Below are 9,480 nucleotides of genomic sequence, written 5' to 3'. Positions count from 1 at the left end.
AAACACTTAGCAGGATAGTCAAAATCAGAATCAGAATCAGAATCAGAATACTTTATTGATCCCTGGGGGAAATTATTTTTTGTTACAGTGCTCCATTTTAAACCAACATTAAGACAAGACAGACAATACGCTAACTAAGAATAGTACAATATATACATATATATACATACATACTGTCATGGTCCTGAGTCTGAGGACTCAGTGTTTTGTGTTCCTTGTGCTTTTGTTCATTCAGAGTGTGTATTCTGTTGTGATTTTGCCATTTGTTAGGTTTCTGTTCTTTGCCTGCCTGCTTCCACTTCTCTGTGTTCCCTCTGTCTGTCCATGGTGTTATTGTGTCTGCTCATGAGTCTGCCTGTCAAGTTCAGTGTCCGGTCTGGTTCTCTGTGTCTGTTAGTTTCCTGTTTTATTCTGAAAGTTCATGTCTCATGTCAGTGTGTTCAGTTTTACCTCTCCCCTGTCTCGTTAGCCTTATTGCTCCCAGCTGTGTCTCCCTCCTGTGGCCCATTCCCTGATTACTCCCCATGTATTTAAGCCCTGTGTTTTCATGTGCTCTCTGTCGTGTCGTCTGTTTAACTCCATGTCAGTCTGCATTATTCTGTTACCTGGTATTCATTCTGCGTCTCTCTGCCATCTCTCTTTGTGCATTTCGCTCCTCCTCCCGTGAGTGTCTGGTTTAAGTTTTGTTCTTTAGTTTTCCCAGTTTAGGTTTGTTTACTCCCCGCTCTGCTCTTCCTGTTTTGTCACTTTATCACCTCTGCAAATAAATTTTCACTCGCACCCCAGTCAGTGCCTGCATCTTGGATCCTTTTCTCAATTCACCACACGACTGCTGTGCAGCCGTGACACATACATACATAAGTCACTTATAAATAAATATTTGGAAAAGAAACATGTGTAGTTGTAGCAGCAAACAGTGTGTTAAGTGGATGCGTTGTACAGGGAGATGGCCACAGGCAGGAAAGATTTCCTGTGTCGTTCAGTGGTGCATCATGGGTAATCTCAGTCTCTCACTGAACGAGAGAGGGCAGTGGCGCATACCGATGACAACATTAACCCTCAACTTGGGTTGTCTTAAAGAGACACTATACCACTGTGACTTTTACATGTCACAGCAAAAAAGCCACCAACAGCAGGTTGAAGTGTAAACGCTGTGGGGAAACAGGAGGAGTGATACACCTCCTGTTTCCCCACAAAACAGCACAACCAAGGACTTAGAAGCACAATATAAAATACAAGTTAAAATGCTGGGTCACAAAGAACCGTGACAGACTCACCTTTAACTGCCCAAGACAAAGTTATGTGACATTAGTGATGTTTGTACTAACTTGGTTTTAAAGCTTTTACTTTAACTTATACGCTGTTCAATAGTTGTAGTTGATGATTTTATGGATAATTAAAGTCATATATAAGGAGGATTTTTGCTTCGGTTTTCTCATATTTTTTTCTCAGTCTCATCTTTTGTCATTTCAACTCCATGTGTGGCAGATTCCAACCTCAGCCAAGCTTTCCTATAACTATAAAAGACTATAAAGACACATCTCCGGGATGCACTGGTACGCATCTTCAGTGATGTATCCTGGGGTCATCAGGTGTTTCGGGTCTCACAACATCATACACCCTCGCCCAGGCGACCCAGCTGGGGGTGATCAGGCCCCGACTTGCGTACCAGTAGCTACCCACGGATCAGCCCTCTTGATCCACAGCCACCTTGTGGCTTTCTCTGCCGCTTCACTCACAGCCTGGATGGCCCTCTTCTTGGCTGCCCCAGCCATGCCCAGCCAGCCTAGGACTTTGCAGAGTGATCGTCCTGCAAAGCCCCTACAACCCACTTCTATGGGCTCATAGAAAGTCTTCCAGCCCCTTCCCCTGCACTCCTGCACTAGTTCCTAGTACTTTCCTCGTTTCCTTTCATTGGCCTCCTCGATCTGCTCTTCCCAGGACACTGTGAGTTCCAGCATGATCAGCTGTTTTGAGGCCTCAGAAATAATTATCATGTCTGAACGGAGGGATGTTTTTGCAATGTTCTGAGGGAACTGTAGCTGTTTACCCAGGTCAGCCTGTAGCTGCCAATCAGAGGCTGTGTTGAAGAGGCCGGTTGTTAAATTCGGGCGCACCTGGGGTTTCTCTCCAGCCTTAATGAAAGAGATTGCCTTCCTCGGAGCATGATGATGCTTGCTGGTGCTGATTGCTGAGGCAATCTTTTCAGCAACTACTCTGAGCACCTGGTCGTGCCGCCAACGATACCGACCATCGGCCAGGGCCCTTGGGCAGCTGCTAAGGAGGTGTTCTAGGGTCCCTCTTCCAGAGCACAGGGGACAGACAGGTGTCTCGCTCTTCCCCCACAGATGGAGGTTTGCTGGGCTTGGCAGAGTATCGTATACTGCCTGCACTAGGAATCGGATCCGGTGGAAGTCTGCCTGCATGATGTTTGCCCAGGTGACCTTGCGCTGCAAGGTGCTCTCCCACCTTGTCCATGCTCTCTGCCGCTTAAGGCCTACAGCTCTACTTACTCGCTCCTCCTCCACACCTGCTCGGACCTCTTCCTGGAGTAGCTGGTGTCTCTCCTTTCCCTGTGCCCTGCTGACCTGGGCCTTTGGGAAGTACCCCAAGCCTGCTCCCCCTGTTGCTAAGACCCTCACCAGTGTTTTCTTCCTTAGGTGTGACTCCGCCACCTCAACTGCCTTCTCAGCCTTCCACTTTCTTCCTGTCCTTACCTCAATACCTGCTGATGCCACCTTGCAGTCTTTAGAATCTCTGTACTGTAGGGCTTCTTCTAGAGCGGGTATTGGACGAATGTCACCAATGTCACCAATTTTCTAAAGAAATATATTTCAGAAGGTTCTGTTGACATGAAAATCTCACCAGATGTGGCAACAACCCATCAAATCCACACATGCAAAGTAATCAAACCACACGTTTCCATAGATTATGTGTAATAAAGAGAAATAAGACAGGGAAAAAGTCTTGAACACACTTGCTGCAGTTTGTTTAACACTTTGTACAAAAGCCTTTGTGTATGATGACAGCATCAAGATGCCTCCTGGTGGACAAATTAGTCGAACACATGTATTCTGTGCGCTGTGGGCGTGGCTCTACACAAAGTGACAGATAGTCTCTGAGGTAACCACCATGAGATGCTCAAATGCTCTTAACTTGCACATCACATGTGCTCAGATGTTTCTCCACATCAACAGGGCCCCTTCTATAAACTGTGAGGATTCAGGTCAATGGCCGTTCTATCAGCTTTAGTTTCTCTCTCTGAAACCAGCTGGCTGTGTTTGGGATCATTGTTTGCTGAAATGTCAACCCTTGTTTCATCTTCATCAACACAAATTTTACACTAGAGGGTGTATTTACAAATGTACTTACAATGTCTCAGAGTTTATGAAAAATCTAATATTAAACAGTTCCTAAAATAAGCACACTGGTCAACTGGCTGATTCATTTCTTTTATTTTTGTGTCTTCAGTCTCCTGTGAATGTGGAGTCAGTGTTTCTTCCCCAAGATCTATATTTGAATTTTAAGTTGCTTTCAGATCATGTGAATGATCACACAGATCAGACTTGGTGCAGATAAAGTTAAAGGTGCAGATACATTTGAATTAAACTTGAATGAGCCCTTTCCACATCTGATCTCTGCTCTTGTTACAGTCACAGTTTCCAGGAAGCTCCACAAGTGTGACGTGCTGGAGAAGAGGTTTGTTTGGCAGCCTGACAGTCACACACTTCACTAGTGGCCAATACCACGTCTTTGCCTTATTACCTTCTCTTTGTCTTGAATCATTACTTGAAGAAGAAATGACATAACTAAAAGTTCATATTAAATAAACTGAAACTAGCAAACCCAAAGTAACAAATGAGTTTTGCATCAATCATTGGTTTTTAATTTGAGATTGTTTCGAGTTCGAAAAATGTTGAGCAACAGAACACACCAGCAGAGGCTCAGGAGAGTGCAATCAGACAATGAGTTTATTAAAACACACGCAGGAGAAGAAGTATACAGCATCACATCAGCAAAACGCCTCCCCCTAAGAATACACAAGATGATGATTTCATAGCATCAGGGTTTTACGCCCCCTCGTGCGTCAATTACAGATTAAAATACATCGATTACAGTCAATGGTACATCTTAAATGTGTAAAAAGAGATACAAAAGTTCAGTTTTTGATAACACCTGCCATACATGGTAATACATTTCAAGCCTACATGGTCCCTGAAGACTGATCCCTTTCTTAACTGCTCTCCTGTCATCTGTTACCAAGTAGACTAACATGCAGTTAGAAGCTAAATGAATTCCAGACCTTTGGCCTGGCAAGTTTCTAGATTATATGTGTTTGCAAGCGTGTACGCGGCCTTCTATGTTCCAGGTCACCCACACAATGGATTGTGAAGACATAGCGCTTCACAAAGCTTGAGACCTTTAATAGACTGAACATCAACTCTGAATGAGCACAAATATGCAATGTGTATAAAATGATCATAGCTACACCTGTAATGAAAAAGGTTAATATGATGGCAAACATCTTTGATACAATATCAATCCTGTAAGTAATATTATTAAGGCAATGTTAATAATGCAGGTTATATTATTGCAGTAAAAATAATTTCTGTATCTCCACAAGATCTACGTATGTCCAAGAATGCTAATCACAAACTGCTAATGAACTTCTACCATGGAGCTCCTTCTGCTGCACACTGTGGTTCAGCTGCTGTGGAGGACAAGAGGAAACTGCAGCGGGTGGTGAGGGCAGCAGAGCGGCCCTGGGCCCGACACTAACCTCCCTCAGAGACATTTATATACTGGCAATGTCATCCTCAAGGACCCCTCGCACCCTGGACACTCACTGTGCACCACCACCCATCACATTGCACCTTATATTGCACTGATCACCTCCTCCTTTGTCTGGCATATAACTTGTATATAAAAAAAGCAGGAACTCCAGCAACACTTGAGGGAAGAAGAACAACTTTAATAATTGACCACCGCGTTTAGGCTTGTGGCCTTCATCACGGTCATAGTAAAACATTGTAAAGAATTGCTTAAATACAAGACAGGAAACAGAAAAAAATTCAAATTAACCAGTCAAAACTTCATAGATAGGTCAGCTGACATATAATAGGTAGGTATTGGTTAATTGGTTAAGTCCCGCCCAAGTAAATACTGGGCTAGATCATTAATGATGAGGAGGGGGGGACATAACCCCCATATGTCTGAAAATAACACATGCATGAAATGCATAAGAAGGATGCTATAAATATACACACAGATTTTAAACAAACAAAACAAAAACAGGGGGGCAGTCTTTAATGGTAAAAGCACGTTAGAATTAGAAAACAAGATTACATCATCACATGGGAACACATTTGTTAAAAGAACCTTATTTATGTCTCTAAATTGTAAAGTCTCTAAAGATTAGACTTAAAATTAGGACTTAAGGTGAGATGTCTAGCACGCTACTCCTTCTTTGGCTGAACTAACAAGATTACTTGAATAAACATTACTCATGTGAGAGTAATTTAACTGATAAAATTAGGATAAAAAAATAAAAATAATTCTTTTTAAAAAAGATGTAGTTCATAAAACCTCATTGATCGAAAAATGCTCATTCATACCTCTGGGGTGCAGACTCTTAAAACGGAATATCCAAGATGCTTCTCTTTTTTTCCGGATAAAATTTATGTTGCCACCTCTTTGGTTTAGTTTAATGGCTTCAATGCCGGAAAAATAATGGTGAATTTGGATGTTTATCGTTGAAGTGTCTTGCAACAGGGCTGGTTGAATCATTCCTCTTGATCGAACTTCTGTGTTCATTAATTCAATCTTTAAGAGGGCGGGATGTTTCTCCTATATATATCTTATTGCATGGGCACTGTATCATGTAGATTACATTTTTAGTTCTGCATGTGATAAAGCCCTTTGTGGCAATGGCTTTGTCACCTATAGGGTCTTTGAATGATTTGACATTTTTGGTGTATTGACAATTAATGCATCCCCCACACTTGAAATGACCATGTAGGTTATGAGTTATCAGGGTTTGATCTGGAGTGTCACCATTGGTGATCAGGTAGATTCTGTTCCAGTTATAGTCCCATAAATCATGAAGCTTGCTGCCAGAAAAGCTTCAAATCTCCTTTAAAAGCTATTTGTGGTCTTGGTTGTGGTCACTGATATCATTTGCAAAAACCCCAGTGTGAGAATTGTTGTGTGCGCGTGTGTGCGTGCGTGCGTACATGCGTGTGTGTGTGTGATTAACATTATCGTGCAAACGAACCAACAGAGTTTGATTCTACCATGAAGCTTCTGATGAAACTTATCACAGTAGATCACCACCTTAGTTAAAGTGGGTGAAAGGTCACAGATAGAGACAGGGTGGGGCTGAGTGTCAGTGATGTGGGTGGAGATGGTGGAGATAAAGTGAGCAGACCAGAGGCGTCCTCGCTGAGTCTCCTGTGAGACGAGCAGTTAAAGGACTCCAGATGTTCACCACAGCAGAGACAGTGAGGGGACGGAGGCCTCCTGTGGACTCACAGTCAGCTCCATGTGTGTCATGGTCCCCGCACCTCGCCAGCTGACGCCAGTCAGACACTTAGTTTTGTTCATTCTCCCTCTCTCGCCTCTGCTCTCTCTTTCTCCTGCCGGGGCGGAGCTCAGTGTGGGCTCCCGCCCCTGGCCCACGCACCTGGGGATGATCAGCACCCCTGCCACCGATCACGAATTAGAGCACTACTTAAGATGGCGGACCTGCTCAACTCGTCGCTGGATCGTTGAGCCGTCAGCATTCCCCCTGGACCCGTTCCCTGTGCACTGTGACTGAGCGTGAGCCAGAGTGCTGGTGGAGAGAAGAGGAGCTGTTTGTGAAATCCGTGTGAAAACCTTCTCTTCCTGGACTCCGGCCCCTTTCACACCCGGACCCTGGAATCCCGGCCCCTTTTCCCAAACACCGTTGTACACATGTTTCACTGTGGAGAGCACTGTAAATAAATTCACTCTTGTTTGAAGGAGTTTCTGGTCTGCGCTGAGTCTGCCTCACTACCCATGACAATGTGTGTCTGTTTGTGTTATTATCCTGTCAGGAGAGCTTAGAAGTTATTATTACATTTGACATTTGTGAGGAGAATATAACCGACACCTTAGTGAAGGGGGGGGGTTGTCTAAAATATCTGCCAATGTCCCGTTACTGAGACAATATGACAATGTACATCAAAGGCAACACAATTTGTCTAACATACACCTTTACAGACTAGTGTCTAAAACGCGTCTGTGTATAAGGGGGCCCCACAGTGTCAGGATCAAAGATGAAGTCATTGTATAAATTCACACTGAAATATCACTTCATAAAACTCGCCCCATTATGAGGAGACGGGTGTGAGTGGTATGTGCACGGACGGAGGGATCAGGTCTGGAGGGGGGTGCCCGCGCATTCATGAAGGTGGTGTGGACGTGGAGAAGACAGGACCCACTCACAGGCTGAGTGGTCAATAAAGAGATGCTGAAAGCGTGTTCATGGAAACATCGTCGGGTCTGCCGTGGTATGTTTACAACGGGACTTCTGCTCCTGAACCTCTGCGCACAGCGTCTGCAGGTCGGGGCTGTACGAAGTCACTTTATCTCTACAGGACTGTAAGCTGTCGTCTGTGAGGCGTGAGCGTGTTTGTTTGAACACAGTTCACGGTGGAGCTGCTGACATAATGTGGATCCCAAGATCCATAACTGGCCTACCTGGGGCTGAAAGTCTCCATAAATGCAGGCGTTTCGGCGGCTACACCGGCTTCCACGAGTGTGACGCTTATTTTGAGAAAATAATAGAATATAAATTTATTTTTATATTTCAATATCACAATAATCTTCCAATGTAGAACTACAAGTTAAAAAAGAACTAAGATAAATCAAATCCACTTCAGCTAAATACTTCTCATTTCTTTCCATCTTACATGCTGTGACTGCAGCCATTCCCACATCTCTGTGAATGGGACTCATGGACATGGATCAGTGGTTGTTGATCAATGGTCCTGAGAATCTGCATAATTAAGATGAAGGAACGGAGCTCCCAGCCCATCGTTCCTGCAGCTGCTTTCAGTCTTTATGCAAATGTCCTGTTTGTAAGACTGAAACCTGCAGCTGAGACTGAAGACGTCACCTGATGATGACGACACGTTTCTCCCACAAAACGCTGCGTCCAGATGAACAGAAGCAACAGACTCACTTTCCTGGATGATTGAGATGCATCAAGACTTCATTGTGTGTTACTTCTCATTCAGCACAGACACATTATTCCTGTTAGGTCATGTCAGCTGTCACTCAGTACAAGCACAACTGTGAACAACACAAACTTCTCTTCAATGTGTCACAGAAACACTAAGTGTGAGAGCCTGTATGACACACAGGACAGACTGTAAGCTCTGCTGGCTGCACAGCACTTTGTAGCAGTTTTCCAACATGTCCTCCACCCGTGATGTCAGTGGTGGGACCCCAGTCACAGCACTCAGCACCACCTCCTTTAAATGGATTTTATAGCAGTTCCTCCCGTTACTCGGTGCAACGCTTCTTAAATGTGTTTTTGCAGGATAAAACACAGCAGGTGGTGTAGAGAGGACGTCAGCTGACGGAGCAGAGGGAGGCAGACTGTGGATAAATGACAGAGTGAGAGGAGAGCAACCATGACAGAAGCACAGGTGTGGCAGATAGAAGTGGCTTTATAGACACTTATTGTCAGTCCTCGTGCATGCTGTGGAAATAAGTGTCTGTGTCATGAGGTGACATGTGAGCTTATCTTTGGTCAATAATGTCATGATCGGCTGTGTGCAGGCAGGAATTTGACCCAAACGCAAACTCACTGGAGACAAGACTGAACTCAAAATGGCAGCTTTTATTGCTGAACACAAAACTCTACAAAACCTAAACTGGGAAGACTCTAACAAAACACACATAGGGAGCCACAGGTAGAAACAGAAAGAGAAGAGAAAAGAAAAGAAGAAAAAAACAAAAACAAAAACACCCCCCCCCCCCCAAAAAAACAACAACAAACAAACAAACAAACAAACAAAAAAACTAGGGTTAGGAGGCAGCAGGGCAGCCAGGTTTACGTAGTACTCAGGGTTGTAACATCGTACACAAAATCACACCTCATATGCTTAACATAGTCTGTCCATTTACACCATATTCCCTGGAAGTTTAAGAGAAAATGACACTTTTTCCATCGTATAGATCTCTTGTACAGAATGGATCCAGTCTTCTATCGTTGGTGGTTCAGGCTTAAGCCATCTTCTCGTAAGAGGCTTTTTACTTACGGCCAGAAGGATGTACAGGAGTCTTCTGTCGTTGGAATCCAGTTTATCCACTGGTGCATTGCACAAAAACATGGTCTCAAAAGTTGAAGGAAAAACAAATGAAAAAACATTTTGTAAATGATCATGGATTAGAGAGCAATACTGGCGAATATCTTTACAGTCCCAAAAGATGTGGAAATGGTTAGCTCCG

General features: G+C 43.9%; 1 pseudogene; it reads right to left on the bottom strand.

Moving 5' to 3' along the window:
- Positions 1-1,612: 1,612 nt before the first annotated feature.
- Positions 1,613-9,362, bottom strand: LOC112431953 (uncharacterized; annotated as a pseudogene).
- Positions 9,363-9,480: the final 118 nt, after the last annotated feature.

The sequence above is a fragment of the Maylandia zebra genome, linkage group LG4, assembly GCF_041146795.1.
Source record: "Maylandia zebra isolate NMK-2024a linkage group LG4, Mzebra_GT3a, whole genome shotgun sequence".
Classification (NCBI taxonomy): domain Eukaryota; kingdom Metazoa; phylum Chordata; class Actinopteri; order Cichliformes; family Cichlidae; genus Maylandia; species Maylandia zebra.
This window is presented reverse-complemented; position numbering and strand designations above follow the sequence as displayed.